This window comes from Diadema antillarum, unplaced genomic scaffold, assembly GCF_040938485.1.
Source record: "Diadema antillarum isolate AM-2024a unplaced genomic scaffold, OU_Dant_1.0 seq00000507_RagTag, whole genome shotgun sequence".
NCBI classification, from domain to species: domain Eukaryota; kingdom Metazoa; phylum Echinodermata; class Echinoidea; order Diadematoida; family Diadematidae; genus Diadema; species Diadema antillarum.
This window is the reverse complement of record NW_027271462.1, coordinates 3,108,164-3,121,906: the sequence shown is the minus strand read 5'-3', so window position 1 is coordinate 3,121,906 and position 13,743 is coordinate 3,108,164. Positions and strand designations below refer to the sequence as shown.

Below are 13,743 nucleotides of genomic sequence, written 5' to 3'. Positions count from 1 at the left end.
GCGACGAAGCCCATGTCGCTATGTCGGATGTTGCGCGATACGGGATGAATTGGAAAAATCTGGAGAAGGGGCAACATGATGCAGGCACTGTCCCTCGAAACCGCATCAACTCATCCCTCCCAGACATCAACATAAAAATAACACGCAGCGCACCGCATTGAGGTAATTTACACGTTGCATTTATGGTTTGTTTACACAGCAGGTGACACTGTTGACGTCATGAATATAGGAGACGGAGCACGACTAAGAACAACAACATGCCTCCACCGCCATGTAGCCCAGAAATGCAGACATATCTGTTTGTTTCGGGATTTCCACTGCAATGTACGTATTAGAGAAACAGAGTATACATATTTCAGTGCATGTACCTAATTTTGTTCTGTTTCGTGGAAAATAAGCGCATCAAATCACAGTGCATATTCTCAATTCCAGCGCACTGATATTTCCATTGTTTATCGTTGTCAGGTTCAGCAAGAAGCTGTACACAGGCTCAATGTCTTTTGCATTCAAGAAACTAGCTGATTTAGGTTTCTTTTACGCCTTGATGAATTGCCGGAGTACATCTCCTAGACGGTGAGTGTTTGCCTTATGTATCTTGTATATCCTAAAATTGTCATAAACTCACATTACAATGAATTTTCGCTTTATATTATGTATTTTTGTTGTTATTTGTGCTTTCAATGGCTTTCTATTCGGATAAATAATTTGCATAGGAAATGCACGCTCATCGCGCGGAGCCGCGCAATTTGTATGGCCCTCGTGGGTATGGATGGGTAGGGTAACATGTGACAGTTGCCGAGCTCGAATTAAACACAGTCGTTTCTCAACTTTTGTCGATGAAAAATTCTGTTTTCAATGAAAAGAATGAATATCAGTAAAGAAATATGTACGGAGTTAGATCACCCTGTACTCTTCCACTGTCATGTTTCTGCAAAGGAAGGAGAGCGATCGTAACTTCTGTCTGGGGGTACGGTAGTTGCTCGTTATCTCGGCCGAACTGTCAGGCGTGGTGTCTTATGTCGCACCGCTTCGCCCTGCGTGCTACGTGCCGTACATTCCACTCGCGAACGTGCAAACGACACCGGTTTACGAAGGGCGACTTCTCGAGCGAGTACAACGCACATATTTATCTCGGCTAGCTCTGTCGACTGTAAGACTGTGGCCCGTTTCTTAGACGCAGCCATAATTTTGCTATCTAGCTCTCTGAGTTTACCTGGGATTCACTGAGTAGATTTCTTTCACACTAACAATTTCTTGTGGTGGTGCAGTTTGTTGAACTTTAACGTTACAGCCAATAGTTCTACAGGAATAATGTTAGGAATATTTTAACCTTCTTTTTTTTTGTCTTGAGACTTGAGAATGCATGTTCTTGATTTTTAGGACACAGTGCAGTATTCAGTTGATTGCTCAAAATGCAGCGAATGTGAGGTTGAGCTTGAGATGTAGAGAGTTACTACTAGCAATAGCACCTGTCACTTTATGTCCATTTTGTCGGAATGGACATCAATTTACTCGGGTTACCCCGTTGCATACTACACAGTAAAATACAGGGCAGTGCAACAAAGCTGAAACTGTGAGACAACACCACTACTAGACAGGGTGTTTTGAGACTTATTTCTTGTAATTGCCCGAATGGGCATTTTTTAATATTCATGTATACAGGTCTAACAGGAAGCCATTTTAATTAGAACTGATTAATTTCGATGACGTTGAGACTGATACTCCCGATAGCTTCTTGGCAGCTCTTTGTACGTTGGTTGTATCGGCAGGGTGTCCTGCAGTCTCTGACCGGCATCTCTCACCAAATCAATGGCCATGAACATCACAGTTGCTCTTACTGGTGTATAGAAACTGAATAGATTTCAAAGCTTTAAAATTGTTCTTTACCCATTGAGGACGGATTGATTTTGCTACAACACGCATTTCCCACAGACACCTGCCCGAGTATACTCGGGATTCATCCTCAATGAGTTAACAGAGGCTTTCTGTGATGTAACAAAATTTTGACTGTAATAGATTTCTCTACTGGTTAAAGGATTGTAAGCAGCAAATGTGACAAGGTCAGATAGGATGAATATTACTTTGGATGAGATACCTTTAATTCTAAGCAAGCATAACACTACCATTTATCTTGATGAGGCAGGTGTTGGGGTGGGGGAGACACTTACCTACGGAATTTGTTTGTGTACGAATGTACCGCAGACAACTGGAGTAGCACAAATCGACAACAACTGGATGAGGTTGATACAGTTGTATGTAATGGTATTCTTTCAAGTATTTGTGGAAATTCTGTCATTTGTTACTGGTCTGAATTAGATAACCTTGACTTTTAGCAGGACCCTGGGACTGGACAATGTGAAGTCTCTTATAAAAATCTAAGTATATTCTTAATGGTTTTAAAGCATAGTAGTACTGATATGAGTGTTCATTTGTAGACACATTTTTATTGTAATGTAGCAGGCATTAGAATCTCCTGGAGCGTATTTTTCTTTCTTCCTTTGCCATACCAGTAGAGACTCGCCAAGTAGCCAGAAAGACGCAAGCGTGGACGTCACCATTAGCAGTGGCGTCTAATCACCTATGTAACAGCTTCAGTACTCCACATGGAGTATGAGGAAAACATGTAACCATATCATTAGTGGCAGAGTGATTGTATAAAGAAAAGTTATCTATTTTTGTTGTAGATTGGAGCACTCCAGCTGCCTGTCCCATTGACACAGTATGTATGTTATCATTGACTGTGCTGAACAGGAGAAAGCACAGCTAATGGTACATTGAACACGTCTTTGTGCTCCCTAGTCAGTTTTTCATAAATTTGTCAAAATATCAGAGAGCTTCTTTATCATGGACTTAAACGGATTTTGTTGTTGTTGTTGTTGTTGTTGTTGTTGTTGTTGTTGTTGTTGTTGTTGTTGAACTTACAAGCTTTAGTGTAAATATTTGCACAAGATTTGTCCCATGTCTTGAGTTTTTAAGTACCAGTTTTTCAAGTAGGTATAAAGTATTTGTTGCTGGTTTTTTTTTTTTTTTTTTTGGGGGGGGGGATTATCAAAAGTATTAAGAGAAAATATTGCCTTATAGGAATGAAGAGAAGTTGTACACAAAGACATTCGATCAGAATACAATTTGGAGCTCTTCAAAAGACATAATCAATAAAGGTTAAATGAACAATTGGAGGATAATTCTTTTTTAACTTTTTTTTTTTTGTGCTTAGGCCTACTCATTTTATAATGATGTCATTGCTCAGACACACAAAGAATCTTTTCCACCCTTTTCATCCATCCATTCAAAATGCAATTCTTAGCCACATATATCAAAAAGGAAATGAATTAATGAAATTGTCTTTAAAAAAAAAAAGAACGAATGGCCATGATGTAGGCCCTGTACAAGAATACACGTATACACACACAAATTACAATTTTAAAAAAAAATCAAAATATGCCTAATACATACTGATTGCAGTTCCTTTGTATGGTGCTGCTAGTACAGGCCATAAATTCCCAGTCAGAAAAGCATTATAATCTGATACTCCATTGGAAAATTATGGAAGCGGTATAACTTCCAAATGCACTGACCTTTTGACCTGATTAATGGGGGTGAATGAAATGGGGGAAGAAAGGAAACTTTTAGAAAAGGAAACCTTGTCTTACATGTATCTCTCTTGAATTGTCTGAATGATGCTCTCTCTTTCCTAACCCTCTCTTTTCTCCCCCTTCCCCCATCCTCTCTTTCTCTCGCTGCTCCCCTCCCTCCCCCTCCCTATCCTGCCCCTCCCCCCCCCCCCCCAACCCCCCTCCCTCCCATGGTCTTTGAGGACAAAGAGAGTACCGGCAGTAATTACCTGTAGCACAGAATATTCCTTATCTTAAGAGTTTTCCAATAAATGTGTACATGTGCAGGTATGGAAAGATTATAAATGAAATTTATTCATAACCGATATTATACCTGTTTAGAACATTTCTGGAGTGTCTTCATTGCAACAGGATTCCATAATGACATCAGCAGTAGGGTTTGTTTGCCATATTTAGTTTTACTTCTTTACTTTGATGTGTGTTTTTGTTTTGTTTTTTTAAGTTGAAATTGTGTACTTCAGATGGGTAAGATTCTGTAGAATTCACTGAGTGTTTGTAGTTGCTCCCCCCCCCCCCCCCCACACTATCCACCTAGTATCCTCTCCTCTGAATCTTTGATTAGGAAAAAAACCCTATTTGTATTGTGAATTGGTTGTCCAAGGAGTGATAGGGCAGTATAACAGTCTCCCTTCTTCCCCCCCCCCCCCCCCTCCCCAAAGAGACACAAGAGTTGAAGAGGAAACAAAAGATCCTTTGTGGTACAGTACACACCTTTCAGCATGGTTGATCAGTTGATTGTGCCATATAAAATGCAATCTCCCCATCACTTTAAAAATCAAATTTGCTTTTGATTACTTGGTTTTTTAAGTCAGGTTTTTTGTCGTCAGCACTGAGAATAGTTACAAAATTGCTTCAAATTGCACCAGAGTAGGGTACAATAGGTCCATGTGCTTATCAACACGCTGAATATAAGCAAGAACAGACAGACAATGGCCAACTACTAATTTTCATGTGTCAATCTCTTTGGCTAGTGGCTATATTGATATTGGTATAAGAAGAAGCAGAGACTAAAATGAAGGGGGGGGGGGGGGATGTGTCCCCATTTGATTTAGTGCATTTTGTCACACAGGAAATTGAATCCACTTTCAATATGAAAATTTGTGAGCAAGCGGGTGTGTTTGTTTACCCAAGGGTTGTTTTTTTGTTCGCGCTGTTTACCTAGCCAAATGGCTGCAAGAGCCTGTTCATGGGCAGAGAGGCTAGGACAACAAAGAGGCCTGAATGCTCAGCTGTCAAGCTGCGCATATTGCTGTTTGTCCACAAGAGTTGTCGACTGCTGTTGCTATTTACTCTGCCCGATTCGTCATTAGAATATCCAATTTTTGTTCTTGTTCTGTCTTTGATGGTTTTTTTTTTTCTTTATGTGTGTGTGTGTGTGTCTTGCTCGCTCCCTCTCTCTCTTTCGTTTCTTTTTTCTGTGAACCTCCCATCTCTCTCTCTCCAGCACACCCCCCCCCCCACCCTCCTCATTTTGTATGGTTTTAAACTGTCCTAGTTAATCAAATTCAGTACCTATAACGGAAAGAACATTTTGTACAAGTGACAGAAATATATAGAAAGAGACACGAAAGAGACTATGCATTAATCTTATGTTTGTCTCTGTTTAACTTTTAATTTGTCTCGTTGGAGTTGCTTGATCTCTATATTAAGAGATGATTATTTCTTCGTGAAAAAAAAAAATACAGCTAACATGGCATTACGAATAGTGCATGGTCATTGAGCATTCTTTGTAGGGACTGTCATAAGATCACTCTTTTATTGTTGGTGCTTTTCATTTCTAAGTCCAGATGTACAATCAAGGTACTGGTAGGCCTACATAGTACTTTATTATAGTTTAGATTACCATGTCCTTCTCTCCAACGATCAGAAACTTGTCTTGTCAGAAATTTGATGAGTTGCACACTTGGCCCACTGTTTTTCTCCTCCAAGTCGCAGGAATAGAGTACTAGTACCTGGAGAGTCTCGGCTAAACCAAATTCAATTTTGTCAAAATATAGCTTTTGTGCTGTATTTTTGGTAATCATTCCATTCTTTATGCTGTAATATCTTCCTTTTGTTAATGAGAATTGACTCATAATTAATATGATGAGATATATCATACACTGCAACAATGTTAGAGAAAAATCGTTCCCTGCTGTTGCTGTTTTTCTTGAGTTTATGTTGTGCGATATTCATGGTTTGATGAGAGTGCAATATAGCACTGAGAATATTGCAGATAACCCATCCTCATATACATCACCAATCATTTTCTCTGTATGATGTGTCCTTGAGTGCCCTGTTTTGGGAACATGAGTGGTTTGTCAAGGTTTATAGAGACAACACCCATTCTTTGCCAACAAGCATGCTGTGTATCATGGAGCCTTATACCAGATTTTAAAATCAACATAACTTTCACACAATCATTGTACTTTCCCCACTATGGGGAGAAATACATCATAGTCTCAGGATTTGAAGGGTTTATATTTCTTTGGATGATTATTATTTCAGGCATTATGGTTAAATATTTACTTGCACGTATGTGTGTATACAATACAGATATCAGAAAATATCGAGGATGTGTCAGAAGCAGACAGAATAGTCAACTGAAGGCAGCTGTGGCCAATATTATGTTCATCTTGGAAATGGATTCCACGTATCAAGACAGAGTGTTGTCAAAATAGAGTGGCTGCAAAAGAGAGTTTAATTTGTAAGCTGCATTTCTGCATTGGTGTCATTGTATATTACTGCATGAGACGTAGTCACTAGCATTAGGCCCACAGGTGCACAGCAGTGGGGGCAAGTCATTATTGTAAATGCACCTTGCATTTACTCCTTGTCGTGGCATTAGCTTTTGTGTTGTGGGTGAGATTCAATGCGACTGAGAGACTGGGCCTTGCGTGGTGTTCGCGGTTTTGCAAAAAGAAGAAGATCAACAACAACAATGAAAATGCAAACTTTAGACAGAAATATCATAGAAGGCTGATTTCTTTGATGAATAGTAAGCAGTTCACTGAAGCAATTCCTTTTCAGTCAGCGTCCATGCTTCGCCACCCTTGGTGCACTTTCCCACAGTCCGCGCTGTAGTGTGTACCTCACCTAGCCTTGCGTCTGAGATAGTAGACAGACAAAAATAAAATGACGACTTTTCACCTCCCATTCCTCTTTATCTAGAGTGCTAGCTGTTCATGCGGTAAATGATACCTAATGAGTCATCTTTCCCATGGACGCTCATGCAAGACACCTTGAATGGAGACTAGGCGCTCATTCAGCGCAGTCAATAGTCAGTATTTGTGATTGGTGAAGCGCACCTTTTACCTGGTCTCTGTACACATGCACTTCATACTCCCCTGGTTCTGAATCAGAAAGAACCTCCGCCAAACTTGTAGCCGTTTTGTTTAGAGACACAGTTGGCTTTGCACTCTCAATTGCATTGTTAAGTCGTGTGTTTGAGTGACTATTTCAGGTGCTTAGACATGCATTGTGCCATTTATTTATTTTTCTGCTGCAATGATAGACCAAGTACAAAGATGAAGAGATGCTGGCCTGGTGGTGGTGGTGGTGGTGGGGGGGGGGGGGGGGGGGGCGTTAGGACGGGGAGCGTTTATTGTAATTACTGGAGTGAGCTTGCTGCCATGGTTTACATCACATGGCTTGATAAGCGGGTCGTGGTTTTGATTTGTCACCCTATGACTGGTTATTTCCCCTAGCAGCCAGATGATATGTACTAAGGGGTTGTAGCTTACTAAATGAGAAATAGATTAAACATTGTGTGTGTGTGTGTGTGTGTGTGTATGTGTGTGTGTGTATGTGTTCGTGTGTGTCGCAATGTATAAAACGTACATGAAAAAGCATGGGAAGAATTTTTTTATGGGAGGGATTTATATGCATTAAAAAAAGGGGAGACAAAAGAGAAAAAGGAACAGAAGTATATGAGTAATATAACAATGCGTTGTATACCATGTTAGCAGCCATGCTGGCATTGAAGAAAACTTAAGCATCCCTCGAGTGCCTGTATTCTGCGGCTTTTTTTTTCTGATCAAGCATCCATGCACGATGATTTCCCATATTATTGCTGGTATTGTGATTTCAATGACTTAATGCTATTATTACCAGATCTGTCATTGCTTCCTGTCTTCTGACAAGTTATTTATTGCTTCTTTCTTCTTCTCCTTTTTTTTTTTTGGCTCTCTTTCCTACCCCCCTCTTTTTTTAAGGGGGTGGGGGATTCACCTCAAATAATCATTTCTATTCTAGACATACATCCATATATGTGAAGAGTTTCAAATTACCGGAGTGTCTATTAGATGAACAGTTTATGTTCTCTGTGTTGTCAGTTTAGAGACAGATACATTTGAATTCTTGCTTGGATCTGTGTGGAATTCAACACGTACTTTGATCAGGTTTATGACAGGCATTCGCAAGATCCAAAATGCAGGCAGTTGTGTGAATTTCTGAGTTTCTGGAAAGAGCTTGAGGCGGCCGTGCAGCCAACTACAGATTAAGTTTTCATCTTAGATCTTTGATGTCAGCACAGAAGCAGGAACAAGGTATGTCTTTCCTTCCTTCCGAAAAGAAATTTCGTAACAATGCACTCATACCGTAACATAGGATTTACATTGTCATAGACGGGTTCTGTTGAACAGTTTGTAGGTCGTCAGGGATGAAGGTCAAAGTTGAGGCATTTTCCCTGCACTGGCAATGAATCTCTGTGAAAACAAAAAACAAAAAAAAAGGAAAAGGAAACAAAGTTTCTTTGCAATACAACAGTTGTGAGCAATTTGATGTCACATGTTTTGCAGCAGTGCAGGAGCACTTCATACGTCTCAGAACAAAGTGATTTGTTCTAAACAAATGTAAGGGCTTCATCTTCTGAGTTGGGTTTTTCATAATATGTAGTTAAATATGCTATCTATATCAATTGCAGTTATTTATATGATTGTGAAAGACATTTCACTTATTGGTAAGTAAAACACAGTTATGTCCCTTGAGAAGTTTGCAACTCCAGCCTGTTTGTATGAAGCACTATATATAGAGGTCTAAGATAATGGACAGTAACCATACAGTATTGGTGGAGATGAGAATTGGGCTTTTAACTTTTTGCGAGATATCAAGAAAACACTTGGTACAGAGCATACCATTTTAAGAGGAATTCAAAGTTTATTTGATGAAAATCGGGTGTGGAATGACTTAAACATCCAAAAACAAAGTAAAACCAAGCAAATGTAATAAAGTGTGGGTCCCACACTTTATCAGAATTGTTCTTTTTTTGATATCTCTAGCCATTTCAAAACCAATTTTCATCAAATAAATGTTGAATTTCTCAAAGAATTACACGCTCTTTCATATTTCATAAGAGGTTTCTCATTATCTCACCCAAAAATGTTAGAAACCTTAAATTAGGTCTCAACCAAAACTATATGGTCCCTTTAAGCATTTACCTAAATGGGGAAATTGAGTCAGTGCCATGACAAATTTGAAAAACAATAAAAAATAAAAGATATATATATTAATATATATATATGTACTTGTAGATCTAGCCAAAAGAAAAAAAAATATATCTTCGATTTGTTTCTAGGGAAAGGTGTGCTTATACATAGCTTGAACATTATATTCTCTTGTTCAGTGCGAAAGTTTATTACATTTGCCCCTCATCAAGCATGCTCTTGAGTTTCATCACTAGGCTTCGTGGGGCTTTTTCCCCGTAGCGACACAGCAACATTAGGGATTTTCCCCATTGCAAAGCGTTATCTATCAACATATACTTGTATGATGGTTTTGCGTGACACCCCACAGACAATGAAAAACAATATGTAACAAGAGCAGGAGATATCTTTGAGAAAATATCACATAAAACGTTGTGAGAAGATGCCTGCAGGTAAGTACAGCGATGTCGCTTATACCTCCTACAGGGCAGATGCATTTCCAGCAAGGAGGATGTATGTAGGACCTACTTGTTTTGAGAGAGTTTTCATAGTAAAGTGTGTGAGGCAAAGAGCACCAAGTCGTAGGGCAAACTTTGGGTGAGAAGTACCTCACCAGATGACTCAAAAACATTTGAGTGGTCGCAACTGGGTTAAAGCACATTTCTGGACACTTATTCTTTCATTTATAAGCCACTCTTTTTCTTTTTCTTTTCTCTTTTTTTTTTTACTTCCAGAACATCTCTAAGGTACAGGTGTATATCCTCCCATAAATTGTTATAATTCAGGCCTAAGAAGTTAATTTTTCATCTTTGTGTGGTATATTTCATTGTGTGTCATTGTTTTTTTCATGTGAATTTCTCAAGTCCACTGATATTTATTAGTGTAATTCACAACTCATGAAAATATTGCCAGGCCCATATCCCAATTGCCCTGTATATCATCTTCAAGGGGAAATCAATAACTTTTCTCCCAAAGAGGGATTATCTTCATTCCATTTCTGTGGTGCTCAATGGCAAGGTTTTAACCTCTCGAAGTCTGTATACACCACATATTTAGCGGGTCTAATTTTTCACGAAAGGGGACTTCCCGACAATTTTGCAAGTGGTTAAATTCGCGATTGTGGAGTACAATACTGAAAGGAGAAATGTATGTGTGCACATCACATTCATGTCGGAATCAGAGTTAATATTTTTGTGTGTTTTTCGATTTTTGAATAGCACCCAATTTGCAAAATTCGTGGAAAATAAAAACCATGCTAAATAATTGGCATAGACAGTACTCGCCAGTTCCAAATTGCAAATTGTTGTACTCCCAAAATATATGACGTACAGACTGTACATGGTGCCCGGAATGTAAGCTAGATCTCCAATCATTATGTTTCCCTTACAAAGTTTGGGATATTTTCCTTAAGACATTTGTTCAGTTTCAAACAGAGTTAGTACAGCAACCCAGATCCCCCTCCTCATGCAGGTTTCATCATTATCTTGTTAGAAATCTAGGTCGGGTCATCTGTTCCATATCAGCATGTTTAACATTAATCATCTTGCATTTAGTGGTACTTTGCACAATGCATTGCATGTCATAGACTAGTACAATATGTACATATGTACATGTACAAGTGTATGAATGACAACCAACATATATACAATGTATCTAAACTGAATGGTGAAGTGCTTCACTAAATATGCAAATAAAGTAGGCGAAAGCAACAACCAAAGGGGCACACTGCTATAGTGAGTGAACTCATTCGTAAGTTTCAGGTATATGCATCGAAGTGTTTGTTATCGAACGTGCAATGTATAAATAGCACTGTTACTTCCAAGTGGCAATGCATCATTGGTTCGATACATAGTTACTGAAGTAATGATGACTGACAAAACAAAATGAAATGTATTAGCTTGCAATGTGTACATTTAATTATAGCACCGTTGAGATAAGGCTCAGACAGTGCACAGCCTCGTGATCAGATGGAAAATGACTAGATGTCCATTGATCAGATAGTAACAAAATCATCTCCATCCTTCCATGTTAAGAGCATTAAAAGGGAATAATATGCTGAAAGAAACGACACTTAACCCATTGAAGATTAGTCCCCAGTTTATACTCGGGAAGGTACAAAGTATCTATGGGAAATGTGTGTCATAGCAAAATCAGCTCATCTTTAATGGAAGGAAAGAATGATAAGTTAGCTTCTTCTTTTTTTATTCGGTTTCCATATTCCACATTTCATACAATTTTATATTCCATTTGATTTTGAAGAAAGAAATTTTTTAACACAATGGTCAGTTTGAAACAAAATTGCACAAATGTATAAGGATACATGTATAATTGACGTGTAATATGAGGAACCCACTAAAAAGCAAAGCTTGTACGATGTGGGTTCCAAAATATAATATAGGCTTTAGTACAGTATATCAATTGATGTCAAAAATGACGTAACATGCCAAAATACAAGATGTCGAGAATATTATGAAAGTTACTGAATGTACAAAGTATTATTAGCTTTTAGCAAGTCAGTAAATTCATATCAGTCGATATAGTGAAACTTTAACAGGTTTTGCATGTTGTGTAACCAAATTTTGAGATCAAGATTTTTCCATTGGTCTGTCATGGATTTGCACGTTTGAATTTGATTGCATTGATTGTATGTTCTTTTTCACTTGCTTCACCGTGAATTGTAGTTCTGTTTAGTAGGGATTGCGTACAATGAACTGTAAGTTTTGGAAACCATCTGAAAATACAGTGTGCAGTTTGTAGGCCAATTACTTTGTACCTGACACTTGAGATTAGAACCAAGGTGTATGATGTCAGAGTCTACACAAATTTTCTTTACAACGAGAACATTTGGGGCTAAGACAGTGTAATAAACAGTAGACAGTCCCGTATGTGTAAAATACCTACATATTTTTGAAAGTAACTTTGGCAGAGTGTGCCATCTCTTGTATGGTTTAGCCAGTCATGGCAGGTCTACTAAAATTCACAGTCAGGAAATTTTTACTTTTGTCAAGAACAACCTATGAAAGTGTACAGTTTTTTTGTTTTTGTTTTTGTTTTTGCAGAAAGCAAGTTCTGTTCTTTTACAAATGCAGACGTGTTGCTTGACATAATATCACTGTTGTTTGTCTGTAGATATTTGATGCATTATTATCGCATGTCTGCTATCAATAGGTAAAAGTGACACAGCCAAACTTGCTGTGTGTACAAGGAAACCAAGAAAAAAAAATGTATACAGCTTGCACATAGGGAAAGGCAATGCTCTGCTTGGCAACACTTGGATTGTTTTGTTTTTTCTTCCGCTGATTATTTGAGTGAACTTGATGCCTGATTCCTGTGGCCCTAATTTGGCCATTGTGTTTGGAGGAAACAAAAACATCCCTCGGCTGTACAGGAAACCACTTTATACATGTACTCTGAAAAAATATACTTAAGGCCCCCCTCGCAAAAAGAAAGCAAGAAAGACCTTTTAAAAAAAGAGGAAAAAGACGATGAGGAAAGGAAAAGGGAAAGATGTTAGAGGGTATCGGGGTATTGTGGATCTGACAACTGTTGGTTTCTGACATTGGTGCAAGCTAAAGACTATACTGTGTTTCTCACCATGTGAATAAAAATTACATAATCATATTGACACGTTTGGATTTTATTATAAAGGAAGACTATGACAGACGTCTTTGATATATACTTTAACTCTCTTTCCCCCTTCTGAGCAGTAATAACTGTGGTCTGATGACTTGAGTTTTGGTGTGCAAAATTCCATCTTTTGATGGTATTTGACAGAGGTTATATGGTATTTGAGAGAGAATAAAAACAGGGCATGGCAGCTAGAAAAAAAAAATGACCCAACATGATTATGAATATCCTTTAACCGAAGTACTGAAATAGTGATACCGCTTGACAAGGGCTTGAAACTTCAAGGATGGTGTTGGCTTGTTTTCAGTATTATTGGTCCTTTGCAGAAATTCACACATATGCCAGTTTGCATGGTATTAACCAGCAGCTAACAGAAGGAAGATGTGTGTCTGTTCGTGTGTTGTCTGATTTCAAGCAAAAACTACCACTGAATGTACAAATGTGATACAAATATTATAGTTTCTTGCTGCCATAACTGATAAAATGAAGAATTTTGTTGAGGATAGAGAGAAAATTCAGGTCAAGAGCAATGATATCGAAAAGCGATTGAAGACTTTAAGGGGTACATTTTTTGTAGGAGGAAGTTTTTGACAAGAAATCAAGTTGATGTGAGGATGCTCTTAAAGTTTAGGTAATGGGATGCCCAGCAGTGTGGTAGGACAGTGTGCATATCATTCTAAAAGGGGGGGGGGGGGGGGGGGGAGGGTAAGGATGAGCAAGAGAAAAAGTTGTTTGTGTTAAGAAGTATAGGTCTTAAAATTAACAAGGGTGCAGGCGGATCACATGGTTCCCTCAAAACAGTTGAGAAAATGGAATACAAACCTCAGAGGGCAAATAATAAGCCAACAACACCACCAGAGCACCCCCCTAATGAGACTCAGCCTTGGCGAGGGAGGAAAAAACTAGTTCTGAACATCCTGCTGCCAGCCCTGCACCCGCATGTCGAAGTAATTACCCGGTTTGTTGGCTAATAACGTCTTGTTGTTCTGACAGCGTTTGCAGCATGTTCCGTAATTAATGCTCGCTGCAATATTCTCATCCCATAATCAAATATGGAATAATTACATTATGGGATGTTGATG

At 38.6% G+C, this 13,743-nt stretch overlaps 1 protein-coding gene across 1 annotated transcript in view; it reads left to right on the top strand.

Moving 5' to 3' along the window:
- Positions 1-301: 301 nt before the first annotated feature.
- Positions 302-13,743, top strand: part of LOC139734054 (uncharacterized) — an 81,571-nt gene continuing 68,129 nt past the window's right edge. The window contains exon 1 of the mRNA XM_071644871.1: positions 302-573. The gene's annotated coding sequence lies outside the window, so the exon portion shown is untranslated. The remainder of the gene's footprint in view (positions 574-13,743) is intronic.